The sequence below is a fragment of the Pygocentrus nattereri genome, chromosome 28 (assembly GCF_015220715.1).
Source record: "Pygocentrus nattereri isolate fPygNat1 chromosome 28, fPygNat1.pri, whole genome shotgun sequence".
In the NCBI taxonomy this organism is placed as follows: domain Eukaryota; kingdom Metazoa; phylum Chordata; class Actinopteri; order Characiformes; family Serrasalmidae; genus Pygocentrus; species Pygocentrus nattereri.
Window position 1 is genome coordinate 15,644,874 of NC_051238.1, and position 27,478 is coordinate 15,672,351.

Sequence of the window (27,478 nt, forward strand, 5' to 3'; positions counted from 1 at the left end):
TTCCACCCTGTGACTGCTGAGAGAGGCTCCAGCTCCCCCCACAACCCAGAAGGATAAGTGGCTTAGAAGGTTTGTGTGTGTGTGTGTGTGTGTGTGTGTGTGTGTGTGTGTGTGTGTGTGTGTGTGTGTGTGTGTGGTTTCCAACAGAGATCACTAGTTTCCTGTAGAATATATTTATATCCCATTAGGAAACCAGTAAGCACATTTAGAATCAGCCACTGGTCACTTGGTAGAAGCTTTCAGGGTCATTTACATTGTGATCTCAACCAATTAAAAAAGCTGAAACACATTATAAAAGCATCAGAAACGCCTTCTTTTTATGGGTCTTTTCAGCGGGAAGGTGACCATACACTAATGAAAACATGGTTCCATGTCTACTCCCCCTAAATCTTACACACTGCACCTTGAATGGCTGTTTTGACTGGACATTAAGCTGAAGGGCGGTCCCTGACTTTTGCACAGCTTGTTCATCCACATACAAACTTATCTGAAGCGGCTCACATACCCGGATACAGGCCATGGCGAAGACAGTCTATTTTTCATTCCCGTTCTGTTTTAATTCTTCGCATTTAGCTCCAAATGGCTGTTTCGTGGTTCATGTAGGCACCTGCGCTGCTCCGCCGCTGCGCCTCTCTTCCCAAATTCGGAAAAACGGGAAGAGAAGCACAGAGAGATGAAACCTGGCCACTAGGTGGCGCCAAAGCGCCACTCGGCCGGCCGGGAAAGAGCGCCAGCGAGCGTGTGCGCGCGCGAGGCGGTGCGGCTCGAGCCCCGTGCTGCCCCTGTCAGAGCAGAAAGCCCATCTAGCGGCCGCGGCGCCTCGGCTCCTCGGGCTCAGGCTGGGAGGGCGACAGCGCGGGAACGGAAAGAAACTGGAAACGAAGACTCGACGCGGGAAAATGGAACTCTGAGTGTGCGCGCGAGCTTGTTTGATTTCAAATTTGGTCCAGAAAGCAAATGAAAGCACTGAGGCGAAGTTTGGCTCCTTGGTTGCGATGGCGATGTCGCTGAGTGAGTGAGGGACGCGGCGCGAGGGAGCGGACGAGCACCAACTTTCCGAAGGCGCGCGTCCCAGGTCGCGCGCGCGCCACCCAACCAGTCCAGCCCAGTCCAGCCCAGTCCAGCGCAGCCCAGTCCATCACACTCCAGCCCAGCCCAGTCCAGTCCAGTGCAGCCCGGCTCGCACTTTTTTCCCCGGATGTTTCATGTGAGCGCGCGGTGACGCCGCTCCCGCCAGTTAAACTGCAGAGCTATTCTTTTTTGAGGGGTTGAAGTGCAGAGACAGCGCGCGCCGGGTTAAGGGGGGATTTGTGCAGCGCGTGCTGGTGCGGAGCGCCGGAGGCTTTTAAGGAGAGGAGGAGGAGGTGATCTGTCCGGTTCCTTCATGGCTTGTAATGGAAGGGCAATGAGAGCGGGTTTCAGGCAGGAATAAAAGCCAACAGGTAATGTAAAAAACCCATGTTTTAAATTGTTTTCCTGCATTTTTATTCTCACATTTCTTTGGTTTTCTCAGAAAGGTGGGCGCAGTTAGGGGGAAGGTTTGTGCTGGTAACACTGTGGCTACATTAGCTGTTTTAGTTAGATTAAAAACGCAGCCGAACTATTAATGTATTAATGAAAAGTTGAGGCTTGTTTGTCTTCCTGCGGTGGCGAGCGGCGCGCTGGGGGACCTTCATTAACATTTGCGTGTGAGGTGTGAGAGTAAAGTGGCTGATAGACTGATGGAGGTGGAATGTGTGAGGAAATGAGGCAGTGAGGATTTCTGCCGCTGCAGCTGCTGCAGGACGGTGCGCTCGCGCCTCACGTCTCACGCTTCTCTGCCTGCCAGCCCGCCGCCTGGGTTGATGTTTTTCCCACCCGTTTTCTGACAAACCCCGCCCTCCTGCGCTAAGGCTCACAACCACCCGCCAATCCCTCAGTAAGAGGGCGGACTCTGTCGGAAAACAGGTGGGAGAATTAACGCTCGGGCACTCTGAACGCTACGTAGTTCAGTCTTACGAATCAGCTGGACCATCCACCCTGACCAACCACGAGCAGAGAGAGTGTGTGTGAGGGTCCTTCCCCTGAGCAGCATTTCTTTGATGTGTCTTTGATGCGTTCTGGTGACTTGTGTGAGAAATCGTTTATTACTGATTTAGCATCAAAAAAAGTAAATATAAGGTTATCCAATAACGCTGTTGTCATAGGGCGTGGCCACACCTTTATCACGACGCAGCTCCTCCCCCAAGGAGATGAAAAACGGCGTTTTAGAGCACAGATCTTGATGCTAAACGGAAATGGTTTAATCTGTTGAGTAAGTCGATGTTGCTGGGTAGTTTTATGCCGCAGGTTCTGATAATAAAGAAGAGAATTCATTTGATTAACTAAAGCTATTACTAAAATAAAGCTAGCTGTGAAAAAAATCAGCTTGTTAACTGTAATAAAAAATAAACAGGACAGTTTTCAAAAGCATATGAACTGAGTAAAGCTGTAATGTTCACTGCAGAACGGATTGCTGAGAATTACTGAGTCAAACCACTAGGTTTCATTTTTCAGTGTGTGAATGGGTGTTTAGGAGTGGAGAGCTAAATCTTAGGAAAACTGAAACTAAATAATAATAAAAAAACACTAAAACTATTAACACACCCTTAACATGAACTGCAACTAAACTGAAAACAAAAATGAAATGAAAACCTCAATAAAATTAAAACTAATAAAAAATTCCATCGCTGTAAGAACACGTTTAAGGGAGAGTTTAAGGGAGAGTTTAAGGGAGTAAAACTGCTATTTTTGGGGGGCATTTGGGGGCATTTCTGCAGTTTCAGAGCTCACAGTGGTAGCCTATAGCTCCATTCTGCTGTGAAAGAGGCAGAGATAGAAAGTAATTATTGACAGTGCTCACACACTGAACTACAAGTGTTACCGAGCCTTTATGCTGGTGAAGTGGTCAACTGGCCACTTTAGGTTGAAGCCGAAAAGCTGAGAAATGAGATATTTACAGTTATTTCAAAGTACAGTATAGGCTGGTCTTAAAAGGGCTCTCCACTGACTGCATGTTCTACGTAGTTCAGTTGTTGAGATGTACCAAAGTCATTTATGTGAATCGGTGCATTGTAGGGAAACGTATCATGAGAGGATCCAGGGGTCATGATGTCTGCTGTGCAAATGTCGCCACTTTATTTGCTGTTCAAGGAGACTCATGAACTATCAACAGTGCATTCTATGTTTTAAATGGAATCTTAGTAGTAAATATTGCTTACAGCTCCCTGCATGTATATTACAAATACATTTTAGGCCAAAATCTGTTGCAGATGGACTATAAAATAATGTATCAGGCATCAGGTAATAATTTACAGTACTGTGCAAAAGTCTTAGGCACCCAAGACACATTTTCAAAATCTATTTATTTGTGTAGTTTGTGTTTATTCGCTGAGAAAAGTGTTAATATTTGGATGTTAGTGTATTTAACCATTTTCAAACCTCTCCTCGAGGAAGCCCAGTATTATATGTAGTTAAAAAGCAGCTCCTGGGTTGACCAATCAGTGCTTCAGTAAATTGTGCTCATGATGTAATTGATGATATTAACGAGTCTCTGTGGCGGCTGTGAAGGTGTCAAGGAAAAATATAGCCTCAAGAAATTCTTGTTACTTTTTTATTGTTTTTATGTTTATTTGAATTATGAATATGACTTTATTCTAATGTATATTGTGATCAACTCACTGCTGAGGTAAATTGTTTAAAAATTTGCTTACATGCCTAAAACCTTCGCACAGAACTATGTAACCAGGCACTGTAATTTCTTTATGTGAGGCAGTTTGTGTGAGGTAGTATGAGAGGTGCTTTAAAGCTAACCGTTAGAGGCACTAAATTCTCGGGGTCTCCAGTTCTTGTCACTAGCATACTAATATATTAAACAGTACGCCACAATTAGTAGCGCATTCAGAATCGTAGTGTGGTTTAATAGCATGTGATTGTGGACACAGCCTGAGTGATTTGAGTTGCTCTCTTTTGATGCCAGTGCACCCGGGTGAGCCAAGCTGCGCAGCAGTCTGATCACAGCTCATCTATAATAATTTGTGAGTTGGCAAATAAGTATAAACAGGTTGAAAATGGGGGCAAAGTTACGCTGCAGTCTGCAGGCGAGGTCTGCTGCCAGCACTCAAGAACAATGCAGTGTAATTAGAGAGAGTTTACAATGAGTGGAGAGCTCACGATGGTGATTTACTAATCACTGTAACAGCAGGAAGCAGAAGAGAGAAAGAGAGAGAGAGAAACAGAGAGAGCTAATTATGTTTGGCGACTTACAGAGCGGCTGTCTAAAGTGGAGTAATTTCAGGCCTTTGTGTATCCGGTGCATTTTCCTTTCTTTTATTTCCAAAAAAAAAAAAAACATGTTTAAAAACCTATTTATCTTGTGTCCTCACATCCTCCTTTTCCCTTATCGCTCTAATTTCCTCAAAGCGTCCCGCAGTCTCTCTCTCTCTCTCTCTCTCTCTCTCTCTCTCGCTCTCTCTCTTTCTCCCTCTCTCTCTCTCTCCTAATTTTCTATATTTTTCCCTCTCTCACTCTTTCAGCCTTTTCTCTCTCTCTGTCTCTCTCTTTCACTTTCTTTCTCTCTCTTTCACCTTCTCCCTCTCTCTTTCTCTCTATTTCACTCATTCTCTCCCTCTCACACACTCCTTTATCTTCTCTCTCCATCTCTTTCTCTCTGTCTGTCTCTCTCTCTCTCTCTCTCTCTCTCTCTCTCTTTCTCTCTGTCTGTCTCTCTCTTTCACTTTCTTTCTCTTTCACCTTCTCCCTCTTTCTTTCACCCGTTCTGTCCCTCTCACACACTCCTTTATCTTCTCTCTCCATCTCTTTGTCTCTTTCACGTTCTTTCTCTCTCTTTCACCTTCTCTCTCTCTTTCTCTCTCTTTCACCCATTCTCTCCCTCTCACACACTCCTTTATCTTCTCTCTGTCTCTCTCTCTCTTTCACTTTCTTTCTCTCTTTCACCATCTCTCTTTCTCTTTCTCTCTCTCGCTTTATCTTTTTTCTCTCTTTCACCCATTCTCTCCCTCTCACACACTACTTTATCTTCTCTCTTTCACCTTCTCTCTCTCTTTCTCTTGCTTTGTCTCTTTTTTCTCTCTCTCTTTCACCCATTCTCTCCCTCTCACACACTCCTTTATATTTCTCTCTCTTTCTCTGTCTCTCTCTTTTTCTTTCACCTTCTCTCTCTCTTTATCTCTCTTTCTCTCTCGCTTTCTCTTTTTTTCTCTCTTTCACCCATTCTCTCTCTCTCTTTCTCTCACTTTGTCTCTCTTTTTCTCTCTTTCACTCATTCTCTCCCTCTCTCACTCTTTCATCTCTCTTTCTCTTTCTCTGTCTCTTTCTCTCTCTAGCTCCCTATATCTGTCCCTTTCTTCCACACTCCTTTATCTTCTCTCTTTCTCTCTGTCTCTCTCTTTTACTTTCTCTCTCTTTTTCACCTTCTCTTTCTCTTTCTCTCTCTTTCTCTCTTTGTCTCTCTTTTTCTCTCTCTTTCACCCATTTTCTCCCTCTCTCTTTCTCTCTCTTTCTCTCTCTCTCTCTCACACACTACTTTATCTTCTCTCTTTCACCTTCTCTCTCTCTTTCTCTTGCTTTGTCTTTTTTCTCTTTCTCTTTCACCCATTCTCTCCCTCTCACACACTCCTTTATATTTCTCTCTCTTTCTCTGTCTCTCTCTTTCTCTTTCACCTTCTATCTCTCTTTCTCTCGCTTTCTCTTTTTTCTCTCTTTCACCCATTCTCTCTCTCTCTTTCTCTCGCTTTGTCTCTTTTTCTCTCTCTTTCACTCATTCTCTCCCTCTCTCACTCTTTCATCTCTCTCTCTCTTTCTCTGTCTCTTTCTCTCTCTAGCTCCCTATATCTGTCCCTTTCTTCAACACTCCTTTATCTTCTCTCTTTCTCTCTGTCTCTCTCTTTTACTTTCTCTCTCTCTTTCACCTTCTCTTTCTCTTTCTCTCTTTCTCTCACTTTGTCTCTCTTTTTCTCTCTCTTTCACCCATTTTCTCCCTCTCTCTATCTCTCTCTTTCTCTCTCTCTCTCTCTCTCTCTCTCTCTCTCTCTCGCTCCTTGTATCTGTCTCTTTCTCCCAGTCTCTTCTCCACTGCTTGCCCATCTCACTGCCTCAGTCTCTCTCTGTCTCTGCCTCTGTGTCTCTCTGTCTCTCTCTCTGTCTGTCTGTATCTCTCTCTCCCTCCTTATCTCTATTTGTCCCTTATTTCTTCTTTCCTCCATTTTGCAGAGAAACATTTTTCTTCTAATTAGTTTTATGACTGTATTTTATGTATTTAGGAGCATTTCAGTGTATTACAGCAGCAGCAGTAATAATAACCTCCCAGCTCCTATTGCTCTGATCCTATTCCTGTCTGATTAATTAGAGTACCCCCCTCGTCTCTGCACGACTCTGTGTATATGTGTGTGTCCGTGGTGCTGTTGGGGTATTATTACAGTGTGGTTATTTGTGGGAATTGCTGATGGCTAAGGGTGAGAGGTCAGCCCTTGTGGGAGCGATGCAGGACCGTGTGGCATTGTGTTTGAGTGTGTGTGTGGCTGAGCAGTGTTCAATTTCACCTACTTCCAAACCACTGAGAGCTGCCGGGGAGGGGGGATTAATGTCTAACAGACCTCCGCGCACCCATTATCCTGTAATTGATCGCCTGTTAGGTGATTAATCCATCAAAGACATTAACAAAGACAGAGCGTCTGAATACCTCTGTGTGTGCGCACATCTCCACGTGCCTGCGCGTGCATCCGGAGGGTTCTGATGAATGTCTCGAGATTTCCTCATATTAATTCAGGCCTTGTACTGTCTGTTCAGGCAGAACCCGGTGCTAGACTGGGATGGTATGCTGTAAGGAGATCTCTTGGCGTATCTGAGTAGAAAATGAACATGAGGTTTTAGAAGAAGACTCCTGGGGACAATGCAATTATTTCAGAACATTTCTTCTTTTCCCACTAGGGACGTCCCGAGCTGACCTAAAAAAATTGTTCAAGGCATATTGGAATAATCAGCATCAGCTATATTAAGTCCAGTTAAAGTCCAATGTAGGCAGTTCTTACATAATTGCCTGATTGCAATTATTTAAACTGACTGCAGGTATTTTCTGCAGTTGTTAACTTTCACAGTTACACATGTATGTTGCAACAAACTAAATGTGAATCAGGCACATTTCTATCACTTGAGTTAAGGCATACTCTGCATGTTGGACAGATTTAAACTACGAAAATTAGGTCTGCAGGATAAACTGCATAGATAGGTCAATTCATAGGTATTGTCCTCTGGGCTTCCACAATAAACATATCAATAAGGGCTTTGATGACAGAATGCATCAAATAATTGCACATGCACAGCACTGGAGTGATGTCATGAGATGACAGAAGTGTATCGATAGAACAAATGACTGATTACTTATGCCAGGATTGAACTGTGCTCTCCTCAAGGACAGCAAGTAACTTAACCATTCTGCAAACTGACTAATTATAGGGGACATTTGCACAGCCCAAAAAGTACTCTACCCTGAACTTTTAGCATATAAAATACTTCAAATGTGATTTTTTTTCTCACTCCTAGTATTGTATGTACAATATGTAGAGCAGCAATGGTTACTGTCACAACAAACTTGCATCACTATATAAATTAAACATGTACCATTTTTGTAAGACTATAAAGCAAATAAAAATGCATGTTTGTTTTAGTAGCATTAGAAGAAGCAGCTAGCTGTTGTATATTATTATTTTTGCTTTTCACAATAGAGAATACTGCTTTTGCAATTTTGTGCATTCTAACTAAAAACAGAAAACAGTGGCTTATTCAGTCAGAGACACACTATTTTAACCAGAACTTATCACTTATTATCATCCATCCATCCATCCATTTTTGAAGCCGATTCTCCGTCAGGGTCGCGGGGGGGGTGCTGGAGCCTATCCCAGCAGTCTTCGGGCAGAAGGCAGGATACACCCTGGACAGGTCGCCAGTCCATCGCAGGGCAGACAGACAGACACAGACAGTCACTCACACCTAGGGGCAATGTAGCATGTCTAATTGGCCTGACTGCATGTCTTTGGACTGTGGGAGGAAACCGGAGAACCCAGAGGAAACCCACGCAGACACGGGGAGAACATGCAAACACACATACAGAGAGGACCATGGTCGCCTGGCCGGGGAATCGAACCCAGGCCCTCCTTGCTGTGAGGCGACAGCGCTACCCACCACACCTCCGTGCCGCCCTCACTTATTATCATTGTTATCTATATTGTGCAATGAACGTATTTGAGACATTATAAAATGGTCATTTCAAAAATTGTTCCTAAATCCTAAAGTGTGTGTTTTGTTCAACAGGCATCATACTATACATAGTCACGATAAACACAACAATGAAGTGAAGTGACTCCATTTAAAAGCAGACCAGCTAGCCTATCGTCATATCTAAAGAAGAATCATGCATTTTTAAAATAATAAGTTTACAATAGAGGCTAAAACACTCTTAACTTTCAATGTAAGTTAATGTAAGGATATTTAAGTTATAGAAGTGTGTAATAAAACTTTGGGTGGTGGGCCCATGGCCTTTAAAAGGGTTAACCCCTGACATGGCTAGAGCCCATGAGCAGGCTCACAGTTTTATTGCATACATCTATAACTTAAGAATAATTCACCCAGTTTGTGTTTAAGTCCGTGTAATTACTGAATAATAAACCTTAGTATGTAATAAGCCTGGAATTTATTGCATTTTCTAAGAAAATGCAAATGTGGATCAGGATTCGATCAGCATCTGTAGATTCTCAGTACAAGGACTAGGATCTCTTGATCTTGCCAAGATCTCGTAGTCTGTTCTGTTCTGCTTTGCTCTCTTGTACCTCATTCCCAGACCTGCTTAAACAGCCTGAAAAAAGCCAGGCACGGTCCCTCATCCTTTGCTTCCTCTATTTCATCTCTCTGGAGAAAAAGAGGACAGAGAGAAAGATAATAGCCCTGAAAGAGGCTCACTGGGGATTCCCTCTCTGCTCTCCACCTGCAGGCTCTGCCACACATTTCTGTCCTCCTCTAAATCCTTCCTTCCTTCTGGGCTCTCACTCTATCAGCCAGTATTTAAGCAATGGCTACTCAGCCGAATCCATGAAGGGCTGCAGTGTCTGCAGGTTTTTGTTCCAGCTCTGCACCACAAGGCCTGATTATACTAGTTATGTTGACTTCTTTGTTCATATCCCAATCAGGAATCACTGCAGTTTGCCACCATTTTTTGTACTAATGCCTTATGCATATGTATGGTTATCACATGCAGAGCTGCATTTGCTATGATGTCTGTCATTAAATTCTGAGCTTGTTCTTGAGAGACTGTGGCATTTTGACCTTCCCAGTGTAGAGTTTGGAGGAGGAGAACTCTGTAGTGAATCAGATGGTGTGGTGTAGGAATGGCTCTTGATTTTATCTTAATATCACACACGTAACGTAATGGCGTTTGTCCTTATGCATTCATCCATTGTTCTCTCTGCTCCTCCCATCCACCTGTCGGACTGTTCCTTTCTGTATCCATCGGCTTCTGTTACATCCCTCCATCCATCATCCATCCATTCCATTGACCTATCCAACCATCCATCATCTACTTCTCTTCCATCCATCTGACTGTCCTCTTCTATCCTTCCGTACATGCGTCCGTCCGTCCATCCATCCATCCATCCATCCATCCATCCATCCATCCATCCATCCATCCATCTGTCCACCTCTCTTCTATCTATCCATACATGTATCCAATCATCCGTCCATTCATTCATCTGTCCTACGGCTTGTTACATCTCTCCTTCCATCATTCATCCATCTGTTTGCCTAGTTCTCATCTATTCAACGATCCAGCATCCATCTATCCTCCTATTCTTCCCTAGTTGATCTGTCCACCTACTTCTCTTATATCCATCCATCCATCCATCCATCCATCCATCCAGCCATTCAGTCATCTGTCATCTACTTCTTTTCCATCAATCCAACTGTTCATTTCTCTTCTATTCATCCATACATACATTTATTCATTCATCTATTCATCTGTCTGCCTACCGCTCATCTATTTGACCATCCAGCATGTATATCTACCTGTTCATATATAGTTGATCTATACACCTGCTTCTCTTATGTCCATCCATCTATCTATCCATCCATTCATGCAACTGTCAACTTTTTTTTCTTTCATCTATCCATGCCTCCATCCAACTGTGTACTTTTCATCAATTCAACCATCCAGGAAGTCCATCCATCAATGAATATTCAGCATGGAATTCTGGGCATTCTGTAGAGGTGTACTCTACAGACCGATATCCTGGACATGGATTAGGCTTAGTCTTGGACTACATTGACATGCTAATGAGGAATCCAGAACACTGGAAATTCTTTTAAATCTGGTTTAAGCCTGGTTTGGGAAACTGGCTCTATGATCTGTATTACACTTTGACATTATGACCTCCAGGAGCACTTGGAGCTCCTGTAATTCTTAATATTTTATAATCTCAATAACCATTTTTACAAAAGCTGATTTGAAAGAAGACATTTTGACCTCTTCTCTTTGTAATTTGCCGTTTAAAATGGACAATGACCTTTAAGCTCTTTGCTAACTTTCACTCTTTCCCTCTCTCTCTCTCACTCTCTCTCTCTGTCTTTTAGCACTGACTGATCTGTTCTTTCACCCTGTGCAGGGTTCACACTGGATCTGTGTGATTATGGCGGTGTTAACTGTGATGCTACACGACATTTCACTAATGTCAGAACTGCTTCACACTCTCACACAGTGGCCTTTTCATAATTTGCTGATGTCCTCTTTCATTTGCATGACTTCCAATCATTTTTTACTCTTTTAGCTTGGATGTTTCGTTGTTTTATGGTGTGGACTTGCACAAATGGCAGTTTCAGTGAATAGTAAGTGCGATAAAGCAAAGATTCTTATACATTATGCCAAAAACAATGTTTATTATGATTATCACATGAGCAGATGCTGTTATCAATCCACCTAATGCTGACACAAAACCCACATGGATATGCAAAGTAATGATGAAAACATTTATTGCCTGTAGTAGTTCTGTGGATATTGTATGATGTGTATTTTTCTGGTACATCCCTTTGTGTGCTGTGTCTGTGTATCTCTCATGTACACTTTAAAACAGTAGACACTGAGGGTCTGATGTGCTGAGCTTTTTGCAACAATTTCAGGTGCAAATGCATTCTGGCAATGTATTATGTACGAAACATGCTCAGGAGCCTAAGAGTGCAGTTTGTGGGCCGTGTACATGGCAGAACACAAAATGCATGTGTATTCCTCTTGGCTATGCTTTTGAGAGAGGGTTGCACAAAACATTGGAGCTTTCCACTAAAGGTAGATGGAGTTGTCACACGTGCAGCTGATTACATATTCTGCTTGACTTACTAACATTTGGAAATACTTTTCCTGCTTTATTGGAGTGAAAACCTGCAGCCACACCTACCCTCTGCGGATAAGATTGGACGCCCCTGTATTTTAGTATACATACCATACAGATGAATGGACTTGTGATGGTTGTGTACTAGCTGTAACTTACTAATTAGTACGGTAGTATGTGGTTTTGGATGCAGCAGATATGCTTCTCAGTCCCTCCTCATAGCTTCATAACCCCGGATGTGAGTCACCTATGATCTTGGGATAAGATGGAATTGAAAGGGCAGTGTCTATAGATTCAGGAAATGTTTGAGCCATATTTCTGCACTGTAAAAATAGAGAAGCATATATAGAAACATTGAATTTCAAACACTGGCCCCAGAGGGCTAGAACAAGGCATAAATGTACTTTAGGATCTCAACATTGAGAGACTTGCATCAACAATGGCATCAGACACAGTGGTGAGGTGGAGGCATGAGCCTTGAGCAAGCATTGAAAAAATTTATCAGAATACCACTGAAAAAATTTATCAGAATACCACTGTTTAACTCTCATGACCTGATGTACTTATGTGACAAAATTCTTTTAAGCCCTCTGTACCATGAGGAAGCAGTTTGCTTGGCAAGCTGCACTCTTAGTAGACTGAACGTTAAATTCAGGCACTTGTGAGTGCATATTGTGATTACATTGAGGCACATTTTGTGCTGTGTCTGTGCTCTTATGTACTCTGACCTAGAGAGCTCTGTGTGGCATGATACCACTGATAGAAGATGTAAAAAGCCTGTGCTAGTAGAGAAAAAAGGATTTCAGAGCTCCATTTCAGAGATGATGAAATGGAGCTGGGCTCTTGCTCAAAACAGTTACTTTTCTTTGTTACATACCAGGCCATGTACTGGGAACAGCCAATCCATGCTATAGAAAACAAGCTGATGAGCTAAGGTTTTCAACTTGCAATACTGTGCCCCTAGAGGTCATTTGAAGCACTGCAGTTTTTCAGTTAGATGAAGTGCCAACCCCCACCCCCCCACCCCGACCCACCCCCCCACCCCGACCCACCCCACGCAGCACACAATGGAATGACATTGAGGACCAGGATTAGCGTCTCAGTTTTAAGTCGCATGTATGAGTGGAGATTTGTGGCACTGCTTCCATCTTGCTTGCTAGAAACATTTCCCCATAGACATCTAGTCAAAATGTCAAACTCATATTTTGTGCCAAATATAATGTAGTCTAGGTAGCACTGTAGGCACTAAAGGTCACTTTTTTTCAGAGTGAGTTTATTGCCAACTTGACTGCATCAGTAGATTTGACTTTTGTCATCAATAACTTTGCTTTTGTAAGACATCTGATGTCAGAACCAAGCACTAAAAGAGTACTGGTGAATACAGTTGGCTCTTCATCACAATTTTGATATTTAGAGGGCAACAGTGAGTAATGTTTGTTTTATTTGATGTCTATTAATAACACATTTAGAGGGCAACAGTGAATAATGTTTGTTTTATTTGATGTTTATTAATAACACATTTAGAGGGCAACAGTGAGTAATGTTTGTTTTATTTGATGTTTATTAATAACACATTTAGAGGGCAACAGTGAGTAATGGTTGTTTTATTTGATGTTTATTAATAACACATTTAGAGGGCAACAGTGAGTTATGGTTGTTTTATTTGATGTTTATTAATAACACATTTAGAGGGCAACAGTGAGTAATGTTTGTTTTATTTGATGTCTGTTAATAACACATTTAGAGGGCAACAGTGAATAATGTTTGTTTTATTTGATGTCTATTAATAACACATTTAGAGGGCAACAGTGAGTAATGTTTGTTTTATTTGATGTTTATTAATAACACATTTAGAGGGCAACAGTGAGTAATGTTTGTTTTATTTGATGTTTATTGATAACACATTTAGAGGGCAACAGTGAGTAATGTTTGTTTTATTTGATGTTTATTAATAACACATTTAGAGGGCAACAGTGAGTAATGTTTGTTTTATTTGATGTTTATTAATAACACATTTAGAGGGCAACAGTGAGTAATGTTTGTTTTATTTGATGTTTATTAATAACACATTTAGAGGGCAACAGTGAGTAATGTTAAGAGCTGCATGCAATGAACATTAGAAGACAATTAAATTGTTAATCACAATTATTTTCATGGCAATTGTCAGCTAAAATTTCATGATTGTGAAGGTCTACTATATAGGCCTACTATAAAGCTGTACAGTTAGAAATGTATGGCAACCATTTTGAATATTGACTATGTGCCCAGAGACCTTTAAACATGTGGCCTAATTTGAAGACATTCTTGTTTGTTTGTTTTTTTCTTTTCTTTTTTCGTGGCTCAGTCAACATCGCAAAAATAGAAGAAAGGCATTGTGTTTGATATGCATGGAAAATTTCAGAATTTTCAGTCTTTTCACATTATTTATTCATGTCAGGTTCAAGATGTAACAGCCTATTATGTATAGTTGACAACTTTTTGCAATGATGTAGGATGTAGAATATTAAAATGTATCAAATTTGTGAATGTTACCTAAAAAGTTCATCATGCGTCATCTTTAGAAGTGGTCAGTTTGTTAGTATGGCCTTATGGACCCTGTTGTCCCTGGCAATCACAAGGCTGGGGAGTTCTGAAAGCATTGCAGAAAAAAATATCAGAGCTGAGCTCTAGCTAGCAAGCTAAGAAGATCAAGCTGTAAGTTAAGCTAGTAGGAAAGAAGAAAAGGAAGAGAAATTAGGACCCTTTGATGGACTGGTGACCTGTCCAGGGTACACCCCTACAACCCATAAAGATAAGCAGTTTCAGAAAATGTGTGTGTGTGTGTGTGTGTGTGTGTGTGTGTGTGTGTGTGTGTGTGTGTGTGTGTAACCAATAGGTTATTTGCATTAATTTTTTAAATTCTGTGGTTCTTTCAGAGTTGACTGCAAGGTCACAGAATGATATGTTATTAGCATAGCAACATCTAGTCATTATATCTTTTAGTATAAAACATTACATTAATATTTTGCATACTAAACTATCAAAATCGATTGAGATTAATATACATTAAACAGATAATATTATACATTATATACATGTATATATTATGTACTATATTGAGTAATGTTTGTTTATTTGAGATAAAGTATTTGTTGAGCATTGTTACATAATGACAGAAAGCAAAACAGCTAATTGGTCAATTTGGGTTGTATTTTAATTGTTTCAACTAATTAAAAAAGACAAATTGTTAATTGCAATCATTTAGGTAGCAAGTAATCAGCAACCAGAATTTCATGATCATGATAGGCCTCATAAAGTAGAGGCTTATTATTCAGTTATTAGAGTGAGGAACTGAAGTATGAACCCACATACAGATCCCTGTCATAGTTAATATCTAATGAATACATTATGTATTTTTGTATAAATATAATCTTAACATCTTTGAAAAGTTAAAAATGTAATGTAGTGCATAGGGGTTGAAAATATCTGGAGAGAAAGAAAAAGATTCAGGAAGAACACAGAGTGTAACAGGGGGTGAGAGACCCTGAGAGTTGCCTGAGGAGGCCTGTTTGTGAAACTGCAAAGATGTGCTTGTGGAATGTGTGTGTGTGTGTGTGTGTGTGTGTGTGTGTGTGTGTGTGTGTGTGTGTGTGTGTGTGTGTGTGTGAAGGTTGAAGAGGCCTATGCATTACCTTGCGTGAACTGGGTTGCAGTGGGGTGGGGTGCAGAGAGTAAAGAGGTGAAGGTGGGGCATGAGGTGTGTGTGTTTTTGTTTGTGTGTGTCAGTGTCAAGGAGGGATGTGTCAACAGAACTGCAAGAACTAGAAGGTAAAGGTGAAGCTATGCAGCAGGATGTGTAACATCAATAGTAGTATTGGACTGAGAGTAAAGGTTTCTTCAGTATAAAGAAGGTTTGTTGTTTTAACTTTAAAAAGAAAATAACCTGGAGGCCTTAAAATGGTTAGTTAACTGACATCAAATAGTGAATTAAGAGCAATATGCTTTAATTAATGTTTAATAGAATCAAAATGTAAAGGTAGCCACGTTAATACAGTTACATTATAGTTAAAATCATTTTTACAGCGTGCTAGTGACACACACATGGAATATTCTTTTATTTATTGTGGTCATGCACCAAAAAGAAAAGAAATATTTTTAATTTTCTTTTTTGCATGATTGAATGTATTATATCATTGTATCTTTGTTGTTTGTTGTGTTGTTTGAATGTGTTATCAATGACTGATGCAGGAAAACAAAACAATTTTTTTTTTATTAGATATGAGTCAGAATTAGTACATTCTTGAATAGAGAGTCAACAAATTTAACACTATGTTATGATTTTTGATTAAAGCAATAGCTTATAAAAAATCATAATTTACTGTTCGATAAATTTATTATAAAAATTTATGACTTCATCATCATCATCATCATCGTTAACCACTAGTCTAGATAGGGACTTCAATATGGCATTTTTAAAAACCATGAATGTTTAAAAAATCAAATAGTAATCTAATTGAATAGTAGTTCGTGATTTTTTCATGAAGCAAATCAGCTTCTCTCTAACATTACACATTCTCATTTTTAAGAACCATGAGATGAACCACAGAGGGCAGTGTAAAGCCTTTGTTTTTTGTTTTGGTCAAAGTTTCTGACCAGTTTAATGTAGTGAAGCAGCATAAAATGACTGCAGCTAGCTAAAAACTAACCCACGCTGGAGAAGTGCCATGCAGCATCCAGTATAAAGTGCAGCTACAGCACATAAGAAGTATCAAAGAAAAGTGCCGTTAAACAACAAGCACAAACTCATTTCACATTCTGCTTGTATAGATGTAATAGAATAAAACTAGACATCTTTTTAATTTGTCATACTTTTCACTACTATTTCTAATACTCATTACTACTGAAATGTTTTCTACAGTGTTGTATTTTTGTTGTAGGCCTAATTAATCTTGGAGACAGCATAACTGTTTTGATCAAAATCTACTCTTATGGTAAAAAACAGTCATTTGTCTGTTTGTGCTGTGTCCTGAATTTATTGCTGAACATATTCTGCCTAGAGACCAGTTTAGGCACAAAAGTGTGCCAGTCACCCCTGACTCTTTCTTGTTACACAACATTGACAACTTTTTTGGGTAAATTAGAGTGCTGGACCTGAGCTGTTGCCCCACTTCCAAAACTCTATGAATTTTATTGCAATTGGACATGTCTCTGTGGCTGTACTCCAGTGTGTGTCTATGTTTGTCTTGTGTGTGTATGTGTGTGTGTGTGTCTGTGTGTGTGTGTGTGTGTATGCATCTGGCCGAGTTCCACTCTGAGTTGGGTTGCCAGATTCAGGCTAAATGAGTTCCTCTGAGCATAATTAACCACCCCCTCCACTCTGCTGTCAGCCTGGCATATCCACTTCTCTCTTTAACACACACACACACACACCGAGTGACGTTTGCACAAACCTCACCATCAGTAATCACTAGCTAGCCCCCACGCACACCAACATACCTCAGGACTTGAAAACAGTGACAGCTTTGTACTTACCAGTTTCCAGCCTGAAGTCTCACCTGAGTTGAGTATAGCACTGACATTAGCCAACACTTTTAGAGGATGTGAGAAGCAGATTGTTACTGTTCAAAAACATAATTTAAACTCAGCAGCTGTTCTTATATTGTGTATTGTGTGAAAATTTCAAGATGAATGTAGTAATAGATCCAAAATTATTGGAATAAAATCTTTTTACATTCACTTGCATTAAAATTAATAACATTTTGGCTTTTCTTGTAAAGTTTCCATTTTGGAAATACTAGATACTTGGCTGTTTTTCTGTTGTTTTTTTTGTTTTGTTTTTGGACAGCAACAGTATTCTATTTTTGTTTTTGTTGATGATACAGATTTGAGGGTAAATGTTAAGGAGACAATTTAATCATACAATAAAACATAAATACCAAAAAGTGAGCAGTATAACAAAACTATAGAACTCTAAATAAAACTCTAAGTGAAAATGTGTGTGTGTGTGTGTGTGTATTGTGAACAGAAATGCCATCTGGGCTGGACACGCTCACCAGAGACAGATCAGCAGAGCTCTGAGATGTTTATTACAAACTCAAAAATAGACAGTTTAGCAAGAATAGGATGTAGTGTGAATGAAAATGGGTCCAAAACAAAAACTACACCTCATTTGAGGCGGTAAGAGAAGAAAAAGGAATAGAGCTCTCGGTTCAGGCTTTAGGGTTTGTAGACAGACCCATGGCAGTCCCGTGGGAATGAGCTTAGAGTGTTGAGGGTGAGTACAGTTGGCTGGAAACTTCTTATGGGTCCGAGTCTGTTATTGAACCTGGTTAGAGAGAGAGAAAAGGAGAAAGGGAGCAGTTAGTACGTGTCTTTTTTCTGGGGGAGCTGCCCATGTGACCCTTTTTTGTCTCTCTTCCTTGGCACTGCAGCTGCTCTCCTCATCGGCTGCCAGCTGTGTATTATCAGTTAGACTCACCCGTCTTCTGTATGTGCTGATGTCCACAACAAAGGTGCTGGTGTGTGTTTTGGTTCATCTTTTTAGAACTTTGGTGAGCGCTTCACAGCACTGTTGTGGCTCAGCTGTCAATATCTGTTGGTGGGCCCTTTGTAAACGTCGATTGCAGTGTTTCTTACTGCTTAGGTACTAAGCTAGTGAGCTAGCTGTGAACTAGCAAAATTAGTTATGGATTCCAGGAAACAGAAACAACATTGTTTATGAAAGAGTTTATTGGGCCTTGTTATTGAATTTATGCTATGTCTACGATTATTTACTCTAAGTGTATTTTTGTTATTTTGCTTCATCACATTTGAAGAACACAAACACGTGTACATGCACACAGGTTTATTAACATTGTAAAATTACACTGTACTCTAGCACACATATATACATAGTACACCCCATTAACAGCAGTGAATAACTCCAGAGCTTCTTATATTTAGGTAAGAACATCTACAGAGTCAGAATTATGAGGATACCATATGTCCCACTAAAGTAGTTGTGTAATCAGGTTAAATGTCCCTGTAAACCATGAGCACATAAACACACACCCACAAACATCCATCCATGCACACACATCAGTCAAAGGTCTTACATTTTTTGGTTTAATGACTTCTTATTCTTGTATTTCCTGGAGCTGACATATATATTTTAAAACAACATATAAATAGCACTGCGTTTCAGCTCATTACTTGCAATATTATATAGGCTACATGGTTATAATTAACTTCCCTAATGAAATTCAGAAATAAGCTTTTCAAACTTTTAGTCGCAGAACTATGGATCAGTGCCTGAAAATGCCACAATGGTGTTTTGTCATCTGTCTCTCTTTTTCTTTATTTATCACACTTGCTTCTTCTGTCATGTTCACTTTCTCTTTATAGCTCAGCTGTTTTCCCTCCTGCTTCTTAATATCATTACCTGTCACTCCAAACTTTGATTTTCTTTCCTTGGATGTTATGACCTTAATCCTCCCTCTCTCTCTCTCTCTCTCTCTCTCTCTCTCTCTCTCTCTCTCTCTCTCTCTGTCCCTGTCTCTTTCCCTTTCTTTGTTCCCTCCCTCTCTCTGCTTTCCCTCTCTCTCTCACACTTTCTCTTTGTTTTTCCCTCCTTTTATTTCCATTTCTCTACCCTTTTTCTTGTGATCTCCCTTTTCCTCACCCTCTTCCTCTCTTTCATCTCTCTTTTTCCTTACCTTCTTCCTCTCTTTTTCTTCCTCTCTCTTAGTCCCCTCCCTCTCTCTTTCTCTCTTTCCCTCTCTCCTCTGCTTTTTCTTCTTTTTCTCCCCATTTCTATTTCTCTAACTTTTCTATCTCTTCCATTTCCAGGACCCTCTACCTCTCTTTCATCTCATTCTTTCGTCTGTCTCCTTCTCTCACTCTCTCTCTCTGTCCCTCTATATCCCTATATCGCTACACATTTCTTTCTCTTAATCCCCTCCATCCCTTTGCTCTCTTTCTCTCTCTTGCTGTCCTTCTGTATCCTTATATCTCTCCACATTTTGCTTTCTTTACCCCTTTCTCTCACTCTCTCTCTCTCTCCCTCTCTCTCTCTCTAAGTTGTAGTTCAGAGGTTTGAGGATTTAGTCTAGGAAAAGGCCCGTTTTCAGCATAACTGCCTGCAAGGCTGAAAAACAATGAATATCATTGAATTCTCCTTATCATTCTCTTCTGTCTCTCTTTCCTTCTGTGTTTCTTGTGTGAGCTCGGGTATGTGTGTGTACACTTTGTCTCCACAGAGACTTTCCTCCAGCGTGATTTTATGCTGCAAATTTCCAATTATTGAGAAGACTTCGGTTATTCCCTTGTGCTGAGTGAGATGGGAACAATAGGAATGCACCCACTAATGACAATCGATGAAAACGTGCAACGATGAGAGTAATTAATTTTATCCCCTTGCTCCTGAGCCTGCTGCTGATTTCCTCTGTTTAATAAGACACATTTGCTCTCCCTCATTTCGTACCACTGACCTGCTATTTGCTTTCTCGACACAGCGACAGATCGAATCAATTTTTCCGATCTGGTCTGGTCCTGCTTGCGCATTAATGAGCTAGACTTCACTCAGCACAACATCAAATTCCCAGAGTGTCCTAGTAGAGCGATGAGATTGCATTACACATCCAGAATATCTGGCAATGCAGCATTCAGCTGTAATCTTGTTACCAAACTTTAGCTGGGTGATAATGAAGATTTTGCAATGACGAGTCATTTAGCTACAGCACTGTGCAGCCAAGAAAATAGTTTAAGTTATTATATTGGTCGAAGTGTGATTTTGCCAGTACAAACACTATACAGCATTAGAATAAATGCAAACTAACATAAATACAATAAAACATAGCAAGACTTGTTTGTGTACATAATGCATTGTAAGTGCATTAGTAAAGCATTATATGGATTTTATAATACAACATGTATGATCATAAGTAGTTATAGTTCCATGCATAACTCCTTGCAAAATAAAAGTATGGTACTTTATATAGTAAGGACTACAGTAAAGTACTTTATATAGCTGCTCATAAGAACAATGCAGACATGTATTTGTAGTGCACTGTAACACACTGTAACAAGCTTCTCTATTTTCTGCGTCACAACAGACTCAGACATACAGCCAGTCAAAGGGGTTGTTTTGTATAATCTCTATAAGGCATGGTATTTGTCTTTGTATTATTTCAGCTATTAAAGGTGCAATGTGTAAGATGTTGGGGGATTTTCTATCAGAATTGGAGTATGGCTTATGAAAATATACAAAAAAAATGTTCACCTGTAACTATGAATCACTATGAGCCCTTTATATCTACATAAGGAGCAGGACCTCTTCCAACAGAGACTGCCATGTTCAGGTGCTGTGTTTCTACAGTAGCCCAGAATGGACAAACCAAACACTGGCTCTATAGAGTGCCTTACGCTTTTTATGCAATTGGAATTTGGTGGTGCTATAAGCACAACTTGGAAGACATAGAAGGAAAAAGAATCAGTGGTTGCTGTTGGTGCTGGCTGACCATTCTGTATTTTGCCAAATTTTGACAAAACTCATTATTTAGCAAAAGAAAAGCAAGGCAGAGCAAAACCTATAATCAAAGAAGCAAGAACATGGTGGCCATGATAGGTTCTACTACACACTTGGAATGGGAGGGATGAGAGCTATTCAGTTGGTTGCAGTGTGCAACCTCATTTTAGATGCCACTAAATCTTACATGCTGCACCTTTAAAGTTTAAATTTTATGCAGCATTACGTTTATAAAACATAGCTTACAATGTTTTTTTACATGTAGGCTCATGAACACAACCAGTGAAAACATGTTGAAGGCCATTTGGCTGAAGTACATGAAAGGGAGGAAAAAATGACTTTAAACTCAGATCTGTTCTTGTTTCGCTGGTATGAGGAAGATCGTTTTCTGACTGACACTTCAGAAGGATTTCATAGAACCTGCTATGTTGCCAGTCAAAGGGAGGCAATGTGTTTGGGCTGGGGGGGGAGGGGGCGGCTGAATGTCAGTCTATGGCATAAATGGTTTCTACTGTTCTTGAGCTTGTTGTAGTTCAGTTGTGAGTAATGACTTGCCTGGTGGGTTTCTGGTTTGCTTTCCGGTTGTGACAAGCAAAGACATTTTGAGCTTTAATGCTGTTCAAACCAGTCCAAGTGTTCTAAAGTTGACCATCTGTATCTTTAAGAATGGACAGCTTCTAGACAATCTAGACAGCACAGCTTTTCATTTCCATACTGCAGTTAATGCTGTTGTGTGATTTCCATACTGCCTGCTCTTGTGTGTTTACACATGCATATGTGTGTGTATATGTGTGTGTGGGTTGTCTAAGCACTCTGTCGCGTGTTTCAGATGCTCTCACTGCAGTGCTGACAACCTGCAGATCCCTGGGGGGGAAAGAAAAAAGAAAGGGGGAGAGAGTGAGAAGTATGAATGTGTGTGTGTGTGTGTGTGTGTGTGTGTGTGAGTGAGAGAGAGAGGGAGAGAAGTAAGTGAATGAGAGATAGCAAGCAGGAGAGCAAGTGATATAGAAAGAGAGACAATATCCCATTCACTATGCTTTCAGCCTACTCTATTTGTCTGCAGCCCTTTGATAAAACCACCATGTATCTTTTTTTTTTTTTTATTTCCTGACTTGTCATGCGGGGAGGCTCACTTTGACTTGATACCGACGTGAGCTTACACTCACCGAAAAGATCTGGAGGCATGCGGAGGGGAAAAGAGGGATGTGATTTTTCCTGTTCCCCTCCGTTCCTGAGAGGCTTCTTCAGCGGCTGAGTGAGAGAGAGAGAGACTGAGAGAGAGAGAGTCAGTCGGTCAAGAGCTGCTGTCAATCACGGCTCTCTCTCTCTCTTAATCTGCACTGCTGCGCTCAGTGTGGAAAACCCACTCTGCCCTGCCGCCCCCACCCACCCCTACCCTGTATTCAACATGGAGGCTATGTCCACACTGTCCAGGCTTGACACATCAAAGTTATGTAAGTGCATGCTGTGCTTCTGTGGTCATACACATAGCAGGTACACATTTTAGAAAGGCATGAATGTTATTTGAGAAGAAAACTCGAACATGTGACATTGTTGTCATTCAAAGGCACTTGAAAAAAAGGTCACTGAGTTTTAGTCAAGCATACTGTTTCACCAGGGATTTTTAGAAATGCAGAGCAGCTCTGGTTTCACAAGATCCCGCTACGCTGTCACATTGTGATCTTATCCTTTATATTGATGATGTTTGTTAAGCTTTTTAGTGTGTTGTTGGTCTGAGCACCTTCACAGCTCATGGTAAAACCAGAAACAAGCTCAGTATGAGTATGTAAATAAAAATGACATCACCCTGCTAATGCATCCCAAAGGGACGATCATTCTGTACATACTCATTCTGCGTTCTTATGTTATTGTGGCATTTAAAGCACTCAGTACTCAAGAGGGCAAATCAGAATGGACTCAAATTATTCAATTATTCCCACAAAACCAACAGTTAAACATGCATGGTAGGAGTGGAAGAGTGTGAGCTGCTTTATTTATTATGTCAGAGTGAAGAAGTGATGATATATCACATGTATGCTCATGCAAAGAAACAGCTTTTGTGTCTCTTATGACATGATGACCATGAAAAAGCAAACTGGCGTTTGGCTAGGCTTGGCTGTCGCTGTAGAGCCCCTTCCTGTAGAGATCAGAATGCAGCTTGCGCTCGCATTGCTTTATGAGTTGCATTGCGACGTAAGAATTCAAAGACGCACAAAACCGTCTCTGCATATCTTGAACCGTCTGCATGAAGTATATTCCTGGCCTATTGAGAATCCTGCCCCCACCCAAAAAAAATCTAGAGGAAGCCAAAATGTTCATTGCGATATAAGATTAGATTATCATCACAATATTATGTTTGTATACAGACTCATGCTTAATTGGTGCAGCTTAACATATTTGCATGTTACCTTGATAGGGATTAGTCAGAATTTTTAACATTCGAACATTCATGAAAGCTGAAATAGTACATGAAAATCAACTAGTAAATCAGGATTTTTTAATATGCAAATTAGCTCCTTTCTGAAAAAAAACCCCAGCTCAGCTGGATCAGAAATAGTATACATAGTGCATATGTAACATATAGGAAGTGTGGCACAAACACACAGATAAACAAGATGTTCATACTTAATTTTACACTATACTCATACAGATTGATTGGAATAGAACTTTCAACTCTCAACCACTCAACACATTTTCTATCAACTTGTCACAAACTTGCTGCTTTTCAGCTAAAAGGTATGAGAGGAAATACAGTATAGCTTGGCAAGTAACATGAACCAAGGTAAAACATGTTTTTTAAATACTGCCTTACAAATTTGACTGAAATGTCCATCACACAAGTTCTGTCAGTTTTAATTGTAGCTCCCAGCTTGTATCATCTGTTATCTATAAAAATGAGAATGTAGCCAAAATGTAGGTGCTACTCCTGTTTTTGTCCTGTATTTTTATCTTAATAGGTAACATTATGTCAAACATTGTCAGAAATCACATAATTAATCTAAAATAGAGAAATATGTGAGAGTACATGTGAGCAGTTTGCATAGTGATAATATACATTTCTTACTTTTAGCCCCATTAACTTTGTAGCTCCAGCTTCTACACTGAAAATGTTTTGCCTGATCAATGATGCAAATTTGATTTCATGCTAAACTATCATTTTAAGAAGCAAACCAGATCTCAAAGGGAATTAAGAACTTCGCATCAGCTATCAGCTCTGGCAGTAGTGCATGTAGGCGAAACCAAACACATTTGCATGTTGACTTGAGTCAGTATGTGTTATGGCTCCCTACTTACAGCCGCACAAGTTAATGTGGATGTTCTTATATGTAAGTATATCTGTACATCATTGTGGTACATACTAAAATGTACTCTGATAAATGTGCTTAGCTGTGGAATGAAAGAGGCTTTTGCGTCACATATTATTAAGTGAGTGTGCCTTTTCTGCTCAATTAAGGTACATAATTGGACCATACCACAGCCACTGTTGTACCTTTGGGGTACATTTTCTGTAGTCTGTACTTTGGGGTCAAAAATGCAGTTACAGTGCTTGCTGACTGGAAAAATCAACAAACATCGGACAAAAGACCACCTCAGTCTTACTGTATTAAAAATTAAAGGTTCTTAGCCTTGGATACACAGCTGTAGGAGCAATTGGTTCTCAGAAAGCTCTTTCGCAAAGTTGATTCTTTAACTAACCATCCATGGAAACACTCCAACAGCAGTTCTTCTATAATGCTGCTCCAAAGAAAAGCTCTTTGGCACTTTAATTTATTAAGAGAATGATTAAGGACGGTGGCCTGTTGACTTGTGGACACAGATATGTAATGAGATCTAAGGGATCTGTCACATGGTGCTCCTGCCATTGAAGACAGCAGACCGTGCAACAGAGGCCACAGAAAGAAGGTTCTGCTGTCTGTCTACTGTCCTGACTGGGTGATGGGCGAACTAGTTTAGTGCCTCGCTCCAGGGCACAACCTACAGTATTATGCGTAATGCTTTTGGGTTTCCGTGGAACAAATGTGTGCTACAGGGCACAACCTACACTACAATGTAAATAATTCTGCAGGTTTTCTGCAGAGAGAGAAACATGGAGATTTGAACTGTGGAGAATGTGGCAGCATATTTAAGCACTTTCTGTTCAGCTGTTTTTTCAAGGTTGCCATGCTGAGTTATAGTTTGTGCTTCCTGCTTTTGCCAAACAGAGTGGGATGAGTCAAACGCGAGCCAAACACTCGCTGAGGTGTAACACAGTACTTATGTACATAAGCACCCTCACAGTTTGACTCTTGGGCCGCAGAGGCAGAAAGAGAGAGGGAATCTGAGGTCAAATAGAGAATGAAGTTGAATAATAATTAGAAACCTATCTCCGGTCTGCGAGCTCAACTCCTTAAGTTCACTGCTTATTGTATGTCTTTTGTGATTAAACAAAGAAGAGTACTTGTTTAGTTTGGTTCTTGCTGATGATGTGATTAAAAAGAATACAAAAACCAACAGCTAAACAGCAAATTTTTCTGCCAGTAGTCCATTTCCATTTTAATTATGTAACACTGTATTTTGCTTTATCAAGTAGAAAAGATTTTGTTTGTCATATTTCCATCAAGAATTTAATGAATATCACAGACTGAGTATACTTTGTGTTTTTGTTTTGCTTTCCTGAGTTCTCCATAGCTTGCTGATAAGGTTGATATAAAACAATATGGAATCACAGAATAATTGATTTGGCAATTTTTATCATTCTTACGGCCACTGCACACCAGATGCGGCATGTTATGCAGCACTGTTTAACCAATGTTTTTCATGAAGCACTGGTGGCTCCAGACATCCGTTTCTAAGACTGTCACATTGTGTCACTCAACATTTTGCCATTAATATGAATTAAACCCATACTAAGAGCACAGAAATCCATAGTAGATGACATGTGGCTTGAAATTTGCACAGAGAATAGCAGTCGGCCTTTTAGATGAACAGACAAATGCTAAGTTAGCTCAGATAATATAATTAGCCATGTCTTTTTCTCATCTAGTATCTTTCAGCCTGAAATCCATGAGTTTGTGAAGAGGTAGTTAGCTGAGGACAAACATGATGAATTATGTTGATAGTTTTATTTCATGGGTGGGCTTGGGTTCAATTCCCAGCTGGATGACCAATGTCCTATCTGTGTGGAGCTTGCATGCTCTCTCCGTGTCTGTGTGGGTTTCCTCCTGGTACTCCAGTTTCCTCCCACAGTCCAAAGACATGCAGTCAGGCCAAGTTGACATGCTAAATTGCCCCTAGGTGTGAGTGTGTGATTGATTGTGTTTGTGGATGTATAGTATGTCTGTCTGTCTGTCTGTCTGCCCTGAAATGGACTGGTGACCTATCCAGGGTGTATTCTGCCTATCCAGCCACCCAATGACAGCTGGGATAGGCTCCATCTCCCCCCGCGACCTAGAAGGATAATCTGTGTGTTTTATTTCATTATATTGATTCAAGTAAAGTGTAAAAATCAACTTGATGTTTGTTGGTTTTCTCACTGTGATGCACTCTATGTAGTATAACAGTGCTTTGTGCTGTATCTGCTTTGTGTTGCTACATTATACTACACACTGCTGTGTGGCACCTGATGTGTGGTGCCCTTTATCTGCCAGCTACTTACCACAGTTAACAACATCTCCAAAGGTAATGACACAGAAATGAAGCAGTTGCTTACACAATGCAAGAAGCTGCCCTTTTAATGCACTGTAGGCAGTATAGGAAAGAGCATGCCTGAGAAAGTCCTGGGACTTAAAAAGGGTTTGCGATATTATTTTGCTTTCCTATTGAAAGCTGTTTGGTTAAACATTGCTGGTTTGTTGAAGGAGAAGAAGTAATATAACATTAAATGTATGTGTAATTGCAGTAATGACAGACAACGTATCTGTAACAGATGAAAGTTAATATTTTTTAAAATTTTGCCATTAAATGCTGCTTCCATGGCCTACATTGTCAAACTGTGTAAAATGCTTTTGGCGTAAAATCTCAGATGAAAACCTACCTTTTTTGCCATTATGAATCAGGTGATTTCTGCTGAGCTTTCAGAAGTTCCTCTCCTTGTCTACACTTGGTTCAGTCTGAATAAAGCAAAAGGCGAAGACATTTCTGATGAATTCATCGAATATGAAAAACGTGGGTGGTGAAAACCATCATGATGATGAAAACCTGCGCAATGCTGAGGGTAAATCAGTTTCATCCTAAAGAATACTGAGCTCAGAAACATAGAGAAGTGGCAACAAGCTCTTTAAATGAGTCTGAGACTAAACCTGCCACTCATACTCTCAGCCAGAGCTTAAGTGTAATTCCCATCACTGTCTCTTTCCACCATCTGTTACTTTAATGACATCTGCATTTCTCACACTCATTCTAATAAAACTCTGATCTGGTGACACAGGATAAAACTGCTAAATCAAAGAATTTGCAGCTTTAAATTGATTGTACAGACTAATAAACCTTCAGCACATTAATTGGCCTGGATGGGTGAGATGTTTTGGCCCCTGTTTTGTGTTGTTATGTGGGTGTGTATGTGTTTGCATTATGCATTTGTGTGCTTTTGAGATGTACTACTTTGTGTGTTCAG

At 40.3% G+C, this 27,478-nt stretch overlaps 1 protein-coding gene across 1 annotated transcript in view; it reads left to right on the forward strand.

Moving 5' to 3' along the window:
• The first annotated feature begins 754 nt into the window (after window positions 1-754).
• The window catches only part of si:ch211-254n4.3 (uncharacterized protein LOC100003386 homolog), a 172,503-nt gene continuing 145,779 nt past the window's right edge, over window positions 755-27,478 (forward strand). The window contains exon 1 of the mRNA XM_017693495.2: window positions 755-1,442. The gene's annotated coding sequence lies outside the window, so the exon portion shown is untranslated. The remainder of the gene's footprint in view (window positions 1,443-27,478) is intronic.